Genomic DNA, 15,097 nt, shown 5'->3' on the forward strand with positions numbered 1-15,097 from the left:
CCCATTCATTCTTTAGTAGGATGCTCTTTGGCCTCCATGTATTTGAGTTCTTTCCGACTTTCCTCTTGTGATTGAGTTCTAGTTTCAAAGCAGTGGGGTCTGAAAATATGCAGGGAATGATCCCAATCTTTTGGTACCGGTTGAGACCTGATTTGTGACCTAGGATGTGATCAATTCTGGAGAATGTTCCATGGGCACTAGAGAAGAAGAACGTGTATTCCGTTGCTTTGGAATGGAATGTTCTGAATACGTCTGTGAAGTCCATTTGGTCCAGTGTGTCATTTAAAGTCTTTATGTCCTTGTTGATCTTTTGCTTAGATGATCTGTCCATTTCAGTCAGGGGGGTGTTAAAGTCCCCCACTATTATTGTATTGTTGTCAATGTGTTTCTTTGTTTTTGTTATTAATTGCCTTATATAATTGGCGGCTTCCATGTTACGGGCATAGATATTTACAATTGTTAAATCTTCTTGCTGGATAGACCCTTTAAGTAAGATATAGTGTCCTTCTTCATCTCTTATTACAGTCTTTGTTTTAAAATCTAATTTGTCTGAAATAAGGATTGCCACCCCAGCTTTCTTTTGATGTCCATTAGCATGGTAAATATTTTCCACCCCCTCACTTTCAATCTGGGGGTGTCTTTGGGTCTAAAATGAGTCTCTTGCAGTCAGCATATTGATGGGTCTTGTTTTTTAATCCAATCTGATACCCTGTGTCTTTTGATTGGGGCATTGAGCCCATTTACATTCAGGATAACTATTGAAAGGTATGAATTTAGTGCCACTGTATTGCCTGTAAGGTGACTGTTACTGTATATTGTCTGTGTTCCTTTCTGATCTATGCTGCTTTTAGGCTCTCTCTTTGCTTAGAGGACCCCTTTCAATATTTCTTGGAGGGCTGGTTTCGTGTTTGCAAATTCCTTTAGTTTTTGTTTGTCCTGGAAGCTTTTTATGTCTCCTTCAATTTTCAATGAGAGCCTAGCTGGATATAGTATTCTTGGCTGCATTGTTTTTCTCGTTTAGTGCTCTGAAGATCTCATGCCAGTCCTTTCTGGCCTGCCAGGTCTCTGTGGATAGGTCTGTTGCCAATCTAATATTTCTACCATTGTCAGTTACATATCTCTTCTCCCGAGCTGCTTTCAGGATTTTCTCTTTGTCTCTGAGACTTGCAAGTTTTACTATTAGATGTCGGGGTGTTGACCTATTTTTATTGATTTTGAGAGGGGTTCTCTGTGCCTCTGGATTTTGATGCCTGTTTCCTTCCTCCCATTAGGGAAGTTCTCTGCTATTATTTGCTCCAATATACCTTCTGCCCCTCTCTCTCTTTCTTCTTCTTCTGGTATCCCAATTATTCTAATGTTGTTTCATCTTATCATATTGCTTATCTCTCGAATTCTGCCCTTGTGATCCTGTAGTTGTTTCTCTCTCTTTTTCTCAGCCTCTTTATTTTCCATCATTTAGTCTTCTATATCACTGATTCTCCCTTCTGCCTCATTTATCCTAGCAGTTAGTGCCCCCATTTTTGATTGCACCTCATTAATAGCCTTTTTGATTTTGACTTGGTTAGATTTTAGTTCCTTTAATTCTCCAGAAAGGATTTCTCTAATAACTTCCACAATTTTTTCAAGCCCAGCTAGTATCTTTAAAGTCATGATTCTGAACTCTAGGTCTGACATCGTACTAATGTCCGAATTGAGTAGGTCCCTGGCAGACGGTACTACCTCTTGTTCTTTTTGCTGAGGTGATTTTTTTCCTCTTGTCATTTTGTCCAGAGGAGAATAGATGAATGAGAGAACAAAATGCAAACAGGTTAACAATGTCCCCAGCAAATATACTCTATACAAATCAGAAAAGACCTGAAACCAAGGGAAAAAAAGGGAAAGGAAGAGAGAAGAAGGAGAAAAAAAAAACACAAAGAAAAAGATAAAAACCAAAAGAGAACAATACAAAAAAAAAACAGAATATGATCAAATATGATCAGGCTAGTGCATAGATCAGTGCCACACACTAGATTTTGGACGTATTTTGGTCTGTTAGAAAAAAGTGCCTCCTACAATTTTAAAGGAAGAAAGACTTATATATGTAGAAAATAAGGGTTGATACAATGAAGGGATGGAAGATGACTGTAAAGATGAAAATTATAAAAGATTTTATAAAAGGAATTGATAAGATAAGAAGTTGTTTGAAAAAAGAAAGAAGATTTAAAAAAAAAGAAAAAAAAGGGAGAGAATGTGATCAGGCAGGAGACTAGAACAAAGCCATACACTAGTGATTTAGGGTATATTTTGATCTGTTAGAAGAAAGTGTATCTCAAAATTTTAAAACGAGAACAACTTATATATATATATATATATATATATATACATGCAAAAATAAGGGTAACTACTTTGAAGGGATAAAATATGACTCTAAAAATGAAAAATAAAAAATGTTTTTTTTTAAAAAAAGGGATTGATAAGATGTTGATTGAAAAAGCGAAAGAGAAAAATTAAAAAAAAAACAGTTAAAAAAATTAACTTTGAAAAACTAATGAATCATGGTAAAAAAAAAAAAAAAGCCATGAATTCTATGTGCAGTATTCCCCTAGCGCGGAGTTCTCCCATTCTCCTTGATCGGTAAACTTGGTCTTGGCTTGCTGGCTGTTCGTGCTGATCTTCTGGGGGAGGGGCCTGTTGCCGTGGTTCCCAAATGTCTTTGCCGGAGGCAGAATTGCCCTGCCCTTGTTGTCCGGGCTAAGCAAGCTGCTCGGGTTTGCTCTCAGGAGCTGTTGCTCCCTGCAAGCTCTCGGTACAGCTTTGGAGGACCAGGGTGAAAATGGCGACCTCCCAATCTCCACCTGGAGGAGCTGAGAACTCGGGGTCCCACTCCTCAGTGTGCCCCCAGAGAAAAGCAGTCACTCCCGTCTCCCTGGTCTCCGGCCGCACTCCGTGCTCACCTGGCCTGTGACCCAGCATTTCTATCTCTGGCACCCGACCCCGTGTGGAGTCTCCAAACCCAGCAGATCCCTGCGGTGCCCTCCCGTGCCGCTCCTCCCGGGGGAGGAAGGGGAGTCTCCCCGGCTCTGCCGCTTGTTGGGTCCCTGCTGGAGGAGCAGTGGCCCGACTGGGCCGCGGATCACAGTTTATGGCCACCCCGAGCTGAGAGCCTCCACCTCGGCTCCGTCTCTGCAGCCGGCTTCCCTGCTCTGATACCTGGGAGCTCTGCTGCACTTAGGCACCCCCGGTCTTTCTGTGACCCCGAGGGTCCTGAGACCACACTGTCCCGCGAGGGTTCCTCCTGCCGCTTAGCCACTGGAGCAACATCTCAGCGGAGCCGGCTTCTAAAAGTTCCGATTTTGTGCTCCGCGGCTCTATCACTTGCCAGAAGTGGCGGAGGGCCCCCTCCCCCGCCGTCTATCCTCCCGGAATATCACCTCGGATTCACTTCTCCGCACATCCTACATTCCAGTAAGTGGTCGCTTCTCTGTTCAGAGAGTTGTTGCTACTCTCCTCTTCGATCTCCTGTTGAGTTCGTAGGTGTCCAGAATGGTTTGATCCCTATTCAGCTGAATTCCTGCGACCAGACAAAATCCAGGTCTCCTACTCCTCCGCCATCTTGCTCCGCCCCCGTCAGATTGTTTTATAGACTCTGACTGAGTGCACTCGGAGGGCCCACTGCCATGGCCCACACTGGACTGTAGGGACTACCAGTTACCAGGCCAGCTAGCTGACCATATTTTTCTTTGCTTCCCTGACTGTCCTCACTATATTTCCCCTCTGCTGAGAACTTATACATCTTAGGCTCCTCACAGTGCCTGGGTCCTCTATCCAGGTTAAAAAAAAAAAAAAGAGTCAATATTCTTGGTTAACCAACACCGCAAATTTCCTGATTTGTTATTTGTGGTGTGTGATCTTTGAGTAATACATGGCAGGAAACTACTAATTATTAAGTAGTACATTAAAATAATTATGTCTATAATTAGTTACACTGGATTTACAGATATTTTCAAATATTATACATATGTACAATAGTTATTAATTTTTTCAGTCTGCAGATAATACTTGGTACATATAGGGATTCATGGTTCCCTTCCAAAAAGCCATCTGTGACCTAAGGATCTGTGCTCTAAACATAAAAATGATCTATCTGCCCTTTATCTGGTCTATAGATCAAATAGTAATTGTTTTTGAAGGCTGGGATGCAAAGATGGGTAACTAAACTGCTACATTTATTCATTCACTATCTGGTTTGAGAGACGTCCATGGGTCACATATGCTTAAGTGAATCCATCTGGCAACATTTATCTTTGACAGTGACATAATATGGCTGAACTTAAAATTATGTCTGTGGTTATCTTTTGGTTTTTTTTTTTGTTTTTTTTTTTAAGTAGGATTCATACCCAACGTGGGGCTCAAACTCACGATCCCGAGATCAAGAGTCACATGCTCCACCAACTGAGCCAGTGAGGATCCCCATGTGTGTGGTTGTCTTTATCGAGAGTAACTGAACTTGTACATTCAAGGACATCCTAGGAGACTTTCAAAGAACTCATCTCTGGCAACTCCTCAAAACTTACCTGAGATCTTTCTTTGATCATTGCCCTCAAAGCTAGCAAAATCTTAAAAACTTCCAGTATAGAAAGATTTACTTGGATACAGGTTTTTGCATATTAAGTTATTTTTGCCTCATCTCCTGCAAACCACATAATGATTCCATTGTTAAGACCTATACATTTTAACTTTTAGATATGACCTAAATCCAAGAACTTCTCACCACCTTCCCCACTTCTCCTTTGCCCAAGACACCATTATGTCTCCTCAGGAATATTTTGAAAGTGTCCTAATTCGTTTCTCTGTTTCCTTGTTGTTCCCCTACAGTGTTATAATAGCAGCCAGAATGAACTTGTAAAATTGTCAATCAGGTAACAGAACTCACAAGTGGTTGTCATCACACTAAGGGGGAAACTCATTTACCCCTCCTACAATGCTTTGCACAACCTGACTCTGTATCCATCCACATCTGTCCTTCTCTTGCCTTTGCTCACACAGGCCCTCTTGCTGGTTAAGAAGCATACAGAGCTTGTTCTTTTTTTTTTAAATTTTTTTATTATGTTATGTTAATCACCATACATTACATCATTAATTTTTGATGTAGTGTTCCATGAGCCATTGTTTGCGTATAACACCCAGTGCTCCATTCAGTTCGTGCCCTCTTTAATACCCATCACCAGGCTAACCCATCCTCCCACCTCCCACCCCTCTAGAACCCTCAGTTTGTTTCTCAGAGTCCATCGTCTCTCATGGTTCATCTGCCCCTCCGATGCCCCCCCTTCATTTTTCCCTTCCTGCTTTCTTCTTCTTCTTCTTCTTCTTCTTCTTCTTCTTCTTCTTCTTCTTCTTCTTCTTCTTCTTCTTCTTCTTCTTCTTCTTCTTCTTTTAATATAGAATATATTATTTGTTTTTTATCTTTAGTTGTTCATTATGGCTTTCATTACTATCTAAAATTATTTTATCCATGTGTCGATTCTTCCACAATCAGTCTACCCCACTAGAATGTAAGGTTCATGAAAGCTGGGATTTGCCTAGTACATAGTTCTCAACGAATATTTAATAAATAAATACTGAGCTAAAGCAGCATCAGTGAGATTCAGGGAATCACTGTTCTACTTTTCCATCATATAAAATCCTTGAAATTCTCAATTTCTATTTCCTACCCATGCTTGCCTTCTTGATGTTGTAGGTGGAATTCTGCAGGAGCCATGCCATTGATGTCAAAGTAACAAATAACCATTGTCTTCTTTTCTGACTTTTGTTTGTGCCCTCTTTGGGTGTGTTTGGAGTTTTCCAATGTGTTTTGCTATTTTGTTTCCAAGTTATAGAAAAAATACCATGCTTCATCACTAGTTATGATTGTCTTTAAATTATGTTGCCTTGACAAATTTCTCTTAATTGATTACTGGAAATGTCAGGTTCTTGTTATTACTATTACTCACTTATAAATGCTGACATAATCCTCATTGAAAATGTCTCCAAGTTTAAATAGTATTTTAGAGTGAAGTCTTTTGAGTCTACATATTACGCATAAGTTATCACTGTCACACTTTCCATTTTTCTGTGTTCATTGGGTTATTACATGACTGTTTCATGATCAACACATACATCTTCCTTACTTTTTGTGCTTTCCAAAAAGTTTTTACTCTTGACGTTATTTCGTAACTGTAAGCCACATTTCATATGTCAATCATCTTGATTTTATAACATCACAAGAAAGTAATATTAGCTATTCAGGATAAATGATAATTATTTATTTTATACTTGCTGGAGTGGGGGTGGGTGGGAGGGATGGGGTGGCTGGGTGATAGACATTGGGTAGGGTATGTGCTATGGTGAGCGCTGTGAATTGTGCAAGACTGTTGAATCACAGATCTGTACCTCTGAAACAAATAATGCAATATATGTTAAGAAAACCAAAAAAGAAGAAGAAGAAGAAGAAGATAGCAGGAGGGGAAGAATGAAGGGGGGGCATCGGAGGGGCAGATGAACCATGAGAGACTATGGACTCTGAGAAATAAACTGAGGATTCTAGAGGGGAGAGGGTGGGGGCATGCATTAGCCTGGTGATGGGTATTAAAGAGGGCACATTCTGCATGGAGCACTGGGTGTTATGCACAAACAATGAATCATGGAACACTACATCAAAAACTAATGTTGTAATGTATGGTGATTAACATAACAATAAAAATTTAAAAAAATAGAAGTTTTCAATTACTTTCCGTTGTTAGAGGAAAAGAGAATGACTAATTTTGAGAGCCTCACTGCTGCCAGTGGAAGCACGTTGCAGCATGTCCTTAAAACAATCAGTTTTCAACCACTTTAACCAAAAACATTATTCCGCCATTCTACTATCCCACCTTTATGTATTTTGTATATATATAACTTAAGTCCTCCACAGGTGAACAATCATTATAAAATTAAATGCACACAGCTTTATATATGTCAGTACTATGTATAATGGATGTACAGTCAAAGAAGCCTTATAGATGCTCAATAGCATCGGAGCTAGGCCAGAAGAAGCCTCCTGGGCTTAAGCAACTCTTTGTGGGCTCAGTCTCTGGAAATAATGCTTTGGATCAAATATGCAAGGCTATCAATGGGTTTTAGGCTATTGTAAAGTCAACTATGACATCTAATTTGGGGGTTTCTATGCCTTATAGCATCAACCTCACTTTAGATGGACTTCTTGAGAACTGTTTTATTTTTCTTTTCCTGTCTACACATTGCTGCTCTGAGTAATGACTAGAAATGCATTCTGAATAAAATAGCTAAGCAATGTTTTGTGAGTAATGGGCATCATGGTATTTAGACCTACCATTTGTCTTTTTTGGGGGGGCTAGGAAAATAAGACAGCAGATCTGCAGTTAATTCCTTCAGTAGTTATTGAATACTTGTTGTGGCAAAGCTTAGTGCTTGGCATTTCTAATAAACTAAAAAATAAGTAAAATGAATGGCCAATATGATCCTATAACGATTACTTAAATTAATGCCAAGTTTTTCTTATATATGCGAGTGAACAATTAGAAATGTTTTAGTTCACATTTAAAATCTAAGAATTAATCACAAATAGGAGCAGGTGGTTGGTTTTTCATGTTGGTCAAATGCAATTTCTTTTAAGTTAGTTTATGGATAAACTGAGCTTTATTTTGAGTGTGATTTCCTTTCCTTTAAATCTTCAGAAATCCAGATATTTATTCAAATTTGATCTGGATTTTATTAATATAATCTTCTTTTTAAGATTTATTTATTTATTTGAGAGAGAGAGAGTGGGGGGGTCGGCAATGGGAGAGGGAGAGAGATAATCTCAAGCAGACTCCCCACTGAGCACAGAGCCAGACGTGGGGTTTGACACGAGGCTCAATCTTGGGATCCTGAGATCACGACCTGAGCCTGACTCAAGAGTCGAAGCTTAACCAACTGAGCCCCCCCCAGGCACCCTAGTGATATAATCTTTTGACATCAAGCTCTAAGTCCAGAATTTCTCATTTTAGATCAGCAAGAGAAAATTTCCAATCCAGATCTCCTTACAGGTTTTTTTTTTTTTAAGATTTTTTATTTACTTATTTGACAGAGAGAGACACACAGCGAGAGAGGGAACACCAGCAAGGGGAGTGGGAGAGGGAGAGGGAGAAGCAGGCTTCCTGCTGAGCAAGGAGCCCAACGTGTGGCCTGATCCCAGGACCCTGGGATCATGACCTGAGCCAAAGGCAGACGCTTAACAACTGAGCCAGCCAGGCACCCCTCCTTACAAGTTTTTAACATACATTCATGAAATAAAAGGAAAAGGAGTTAAATTTGAGCAAAAGTTCAAGGCAAAGAAAAATTCAAATTACTTTGAATTTATTATTTTTTTTCTCTTTATAGTGAAGTCATTTAAATGAAAATAATGAGTCATGGCAACTGTAACAATTGTTCTTTCATGTCACAAAAAGTTTGTTTAGTATTTTCTTTAAATATTGCAAGGTTTTAGGCCCAATGAAGAGAAGCAAGATGGCTTTAAGAGAATTTATAATATGTAGTGTGATAAAGTATACTCGTAAAGTACAAGATTCCCAAGGTCTTTCCCGGGTTTCACCAGAGAAGCTGAATATGAGAGCCAAGCCTTGGAAAAGTCACATTTGTATATGCAGAGAGGGGAGAGGACAGCATGACAAGTCCGGTGCCCAGAATGAATACCTGGGGATTCAAATACCTACCCAGAGAAGGCTTGACAGGCATATGGCTTGTCTGGCATCCTCTCCTTATCCTACTGATGACTCTGCTTGCCGCTTGATCTCATCCCTCTTTCCCTCACGCCTCCTCATAGCTTCTCTCAGCACTGCATTCTGTGCAGATACTACCAAGCATTTTCACATGGCAAATACAAGAAAGCCTTCTTTCTAACCAGGCATGCTGTAGGAGTGTGAGTGGAAGAAAACCCTGGGATCACCGACAACAGGAGAGTCCCAGAGAATTCACGGAAAGATGGGGGTTACACGGGGCTCAGGATTTTGGTAAACCACGTGAGGAAAGGTGACGAGGAAATTCTTGTGAGGATGTGAGAAATGGACTGGAGTTTAGAATGAATCTGGTCCACTTTTTCTTGATGAGCACATTCGTTTTGGGGACCATAGTATGGTAAATTTAAAGAGGTTTACCACGGCCCGTTGAAAAGGCACTGGGTGTTGAAAGTTACAACATGAATTCCTAGTCAGTAGGATTTTTTCAAGATTTTTTGGTCAAGGTATTTACTGAAGAGGTCTTAGGTAAATTTAATCTGACACCGTAATGTGTTTAAAGGAGGGATCCTACAAACTGATCAGTAAACAAGAAAGCTACGGTAACAGTCTACACTGAACACAAAGATGGTGTAACAGACTCTAGACAAGCAGTGTTCAAATAAACTTTCCACAAAAATGGAAACATTCTACACTCTCCAGTTTGTAGCCACTAGCCGCTTGTGGCTATTGAGCTTCAAATGTAGCTAGCATGATTGAGGAACAGTGTTTATAACTTTATTTAACTTTAAGTAATTTAATTTAAATTTAGCCACATGTAGTGAGTGGCTACTATTTTGAATAGTGGAGGTCTAAGTCATTTAAGAGTGAGGTTGTCCATATTCTTTCAAAACATATTCCTGGACAAAGACTGCCCCCGCCCCCCACACGATTTTCAAGTTTTTATCAATCTTTGTTTTTAAAAAGGCTTCATTTCCATAAAAACCTCATTCATTTTAACAATCTTATCACTACAAATAGCTATTTAAATATTAAAATAAATTTTAGTTATTACTTTCATTCAAGTCTCATTTCAAGTAACCAGTAGTCACATATGATTGGTGGCTATCATACTGGCGATGTCACTCTAGACACAAGTTACAGAAACAGGAATCAAATCTAAATGCCAAAGATCTGAAACCAAATAAAGAAAAGATCACTGGCCAGAACTGTGATATTTGGACAAGTGGTGATATAAGGATAAGGAGAATCAGGGAAAATGCCAAGAGACTGAGGCTTGGAGACTGGAGAAATGATGGTAACACTGAGCAAGATTTAGGAGTAGGGGAAGATTCCTCATGGTAGGAAAAAGAAATGTTCCGTCTTAGATACATTGAGGTGGAGGGACTCTACCTGGGTAGAATGATTCCAGTCTCTGCTTCAGAGCTGTCACGCGGTACTTTTAAGTTTAGTGACAGAGAGAATCATTAGGAGGGTGATGTGGTTTGGAGGGATTAAAGACATTTGCAAGTGTGGAAAAAGGCAAGGCCAATTTTGGGTGCAGACTAAACACATCTTTGTGTTTCCCTGCGAGGATAAAAAGTCATCATAGTCATTGGGAAGAGCAAGAGGGGAAAAACAGTGATTACTGGGGGGGGGGAAGTAAGGGGTAACAGTGGTGGGTTGGGGGAAGGACAGTTCCATTGTTGACAAGTCATTCCACTGGCGTTAACAAACTATTTTTCTAATAAACAGTTTTTCAGAGCTTGAGAGCTCCACGTTCCACGTGAAACCACATGGCCCTGGGGCCAAGATGTCTGGTATGAGACTTGCTGAGAAAATCCGCTGGTGGGAACCAGAAGATGAAAGAGTCCTGCGTTTAAGTTAAACATCTCTTTAACAAATCGCATCCTTTTAATTAAGCCATGTGTTATTTAATCTAGCAACTAGAGCAGTGCTTTCCATACAGTGGATATACAGGAATTATATACTGGGAGGACAACGGGGAAGAAGAAAGGGAGAAAGGGGGGGGCAAGAGGAGGCGGTTGCACAATAAAATAACTACAGGCATGCAGCAAACAAATAAAATTTTCTCCAACATCTGACTCTGTTAGTGACATAGACATACAAGAATGAGTCATCTCTTATTTACATTTTAAAACATGAACTAAAGATCTAAATTGAGTAAAAAAATAAAACATAATTTTTCCCTTTCCAAAAACTCTTTTATCTGTTTTCTGGGGAAGTGTGAGCCTATAGACTATTATACCCATTTTCCATGAGTCCCATCTATCAAGGCATAAGATACTCCATCCATTATATTTAAGGTACTGGTAAAAATCCTCAAAATGGCCTTCAAAGGATGATACATGGAGGCAAAGAGCACATTCATCTGGGCTTTATAACATAACAAATATATGGAAGAACTGTTGCCATCACTAATGTGAAGCAGGCACTGTCTAACCAAAACACATTTACAGATGCGCCCTGAAAATACTTAAACGTAATTAGCTATAAGTTGCTTATTGTAGATGAAAATGGCGAGGTTTGAGGGTGAGTATTGGAAAGGAGGGTCTGTATAAATGTTGGCCTCACACAGTTCAAATTGTGAGAAACAATAGGCGGAAAACAGACCTGTACCTCTGAAACAAATAGTACATTGTATGTTAAAAAGAAGAAGAAGAAGATAGCAGGAGGGGAAGAATGAAGGGGGAAAATCGGAGGGGGAGACGAACCATGAGAGACGATGGACTCTGAGATAGAGGGGAGGGGGTGGGGGATGGGTTAGCCCCGTGATGGGTATTAAAGAGGGCACGTACTGAATGGTGCACTGGGTGTTATACGCAAACAATGAATCATGGAACACTACATCAAAAACTAATGATGTAATATATGGTGATAACATAACAATAATAAAAAAGAAAAAAAAAGAAAAAGAAAAAGCCCCGAATAATGAACATTCAGGAAAATGTTTCTTCCATCCCACTTGGGTTGTTCTATCTGCAGCCTTAATTTGTTTTGGGTATATATCTCTTGAGCCCAGGGATCTATTTTCGTTCTGGAATATTCTTGGTGCATTTTTTAATACATGTCTAAATAAGAGCCAGTTCTATTGCTCTATAAACATAATGCAAGTTCTACTATTCAGTCATCTGGAAAAAAAATAATGTGCCTCCTCCTCCTACTTTTTGGCTTGATATATTTTTCTATGTGGATTTCATTTCTTAATTCAGAGAACCAGGGACAGTAGATAAATTGAAAGAATATGGTATCACTATGGCTCACCACTATATCAATTGGCCATTCTTTTGAAGCTTTGGTGAATCATTCGACTTGCTTTGTCAATACAATGGAATATATACATTAATCTTGATTAAAAAAAAGTTTCAATAAGTTGAAATGATCAAAGTGTTAAAAATTATTACAAATAGTTATGTGATTCCAAGCAACTTAAGGAATCCAAATAGAACACTTTTTGTTTTTTAAGGTTTTACTTATTTATTTGACAGAGAGAGAGACACAGTGAGAGAGGGAACACAAGCAGAGGGAGTGGGAGGCCCCGATGTGGGGCTTGATCCCAGGACCCTGGGATCATGACCTGAGCTTAAGTCAGACGCTTAACGACTGAGCCACCTGAACACTCCCAAATAGAACCCTTTAAATTCAAATCGAAACATAGTCCAAAAAAAACCAAATTAAAATATGTTGAGGGTTTTTGCCTACTAATAGGTTTAAAAATAGAATAGAATATGTTAGTTAGGTACTAGTTGAGCAAAGTCAGGGCTGAGAGATACACGTTCAATATTCATCGTGCTGGAGATTACAGAATTATATCCATAACCATCTCAATATGTTGACTCATGCTTTGCCCTCTTCAGAAATCAGAAGGAAGAACGTGATTTATTATGTATTAAATATTCAACCCAAACCCAGGATTATAAATATTTATACTGTTAAGCTTCTTTTTAAAACATAACGATGATCAATTTTTTTCTTGTTTAAAGGAAAAATCCATTTGAAAAGCAAGGATTGTTGATATGAGTGCTGGCCTTAAAAAACTAATAAAATAAAATACGCAGGCACATTTACTGTGTACTCTCCATATCATTTTACAATAATGCTGTGTTCTTCATCTACATTAACAGCTATTATTCTTTACAGAATGAAAGACAAAGCCGTAAGCAGTGGAGCATATTTGTCAAGTAACCAGAAAATTTAACCGAAATCTCCAAACAGTGGGGAAAAAAAAACCAAACACACAATTGTGAATCTAGTTTTTGTCAAAAGGATTGCATGAAAGAGATCAGTAAAGCAGAAAGAGTTCAGGAATGTTTAATCCCAGAGGAATCACATGTATCAAAGCAATTTGCAAGAATAATTCTCTTACTTTGCTTCTGTGCACAAAGAATAACAAATGAGTTTGCAACATTTACTACCAAATTTGAAGCAGTTTTTTGGCATCAGGGAAGTGATGTCATTACTGCTGTAGGGTTGGGATTTTTTGATGTTTTTTTTTTTTTTTTTTTTTTTTGGTAGGCAAAAGGGCAAACCTGGCATTGATTTAAAATGTATTCCCAGTGGTCCTTGATTTTGAAAGGCATATAGTTTTATAAAAAATGAAATGTATGCCAGTTCTTTAATGAAGAACAAACAAATGCTCTGCCTTTTATTTTTCCTTCTATATTTGGCTATATTCCGTGGGTATCAGAACTAAGAAAAACACCTTTTATTAGCTTAAAGTTTGATTAAATAAAAGCACTTATCATTAGAAATACATTGAACTGTTTTAATAATCATCATCCATTTTATTTTTCAGATTAAAAGCTCAATGGAACCAGAAAAACTGTCAGACTAAGACCAGAATGTTTGACTGTTTGGTGTTTTTTGGTTTTCTTTTTTTTTTTTTTTTTCTAGCCTCTGACATATACTTATGATTGCTTGGTTTATAGTCGTTTAAACAAAGTAAAAATCTGTTTTTCTCTCTTTCAAAGGTCTGGATACATAGTCCAGTGCAGATGTGATAACTCTCATAATCATCCATGTTCTAACATGTTGTTCTTCCTGTCTACCTCAACACCCTCTTTTCATGTCATGTGCAACATGGATTCTTTTTTTTATTATTATGTTCAGTTAGCCAACATATAGTACATCATTAGTTTTTGGTGTGGTGTTCAACCATTCATTAGTGCAACACGGATTCTATAACTCCTGCCTTCACTTCTGCATTCCCCCAGCATACGGGGAAAAGGCGCCCTAGAGAGCATGTCTCTTTTCTTTAAAGACAAGATCCAGAAGTTGGCCATTTCACCTCCACTTAGGGTCCATGGGCAGAACTTTTGGGCCTCACTTAGCTGCAAGGAATTTTTGAAAGTATAGACTTTATTCAGCATAGGGATACAGCCACTAAAATTGAGGGGTTCTATTCCTAAAGGAAGAAAGGAGAAATGCGTCCTGAGGGACCCCTTTTGTTATCCTCCCCAAGTCATCCCACTAATCATAAACTAGAGTAATGAAATTTTCAGCAGCTCACTTGCAATTTTCCTGTAACTGAAAATCAATTAGGACTGAAAGGTGTTTGTAAAAACCTTTTTTTTTAAATTTCACTTTCTTTTTTTTTTTTAAGGTTTATTTATTTATTTATTTGAGAGGGAGAGAGAATGAGAGATAGCACGAGAGGGAAAAGGGTCAGAGGGAGAAGCAGACTCCCCGCCGAGCAGGGAGCCCGATGCGGGACTCGATCCCGGGACTCCAGGATCATGACCTGAGCCTAAGGCAGCCGCTTAACCAACTGAGCCACCCAGGCGCCCTGTAAAAACCTTTTATAAGGAATTTATATTAGTCTTCTCAAACTGCTGTAACAAAATACCACTGAGCCGGTGGCTTAAAAAGTAGAAATTTATTTTCTCACAGTTCTAGAGGTTGGAAGCCAAAGATCAAAGTGCCAGCAGAGTGTCTGGTGTCCGGTGAGACATCTCCCCTGGTGTAGCAGGATCAGCTCTCTCTCCTCACGTGACCTTTCCTTGGGACATGCGCAGAGGCAGAGAGAGCAAGTTCTCTGGTGTCTTTTCTTATAAGGACGCTAGGCCTATGGGATCAGGGCCCCACCCTATGACTTGGTTTAACCTTATTTCCATAAAGACCCTACCTCCAAATACATTCAGATTGGAGGTTAGAGTTTTAACATGAATTTTGGGGAGATAGAAACATTTGCTCCATAATAGAATTTATTAAAAAGTCACGTTTTTTCCAAAACTGGTTAAAATTTGCTTAGTCATTTTATCTCTTCACTGAGGAAATGAAGGCGTGCAACTAAACACTATCTAAGTTTGCTTTACATACTAAAGATGTGTAATTACATCATGAAGAATCTA

Source organism: Zalophus californianus, chromosome 2 (assembly GCF_009762305.2).
Source record: "Zalophus californianus isolate mZalCal1 chromosome 2, mZalCal1.pri.v2, whole genome shotgun sequence".
Taxonomy (NCBI): domain Eukaryota; kingdom Metazoa; phylum Chordata; class Mammalia; order Carnivora; family Otariidae; genus Zalophus; species Zalophus californianus.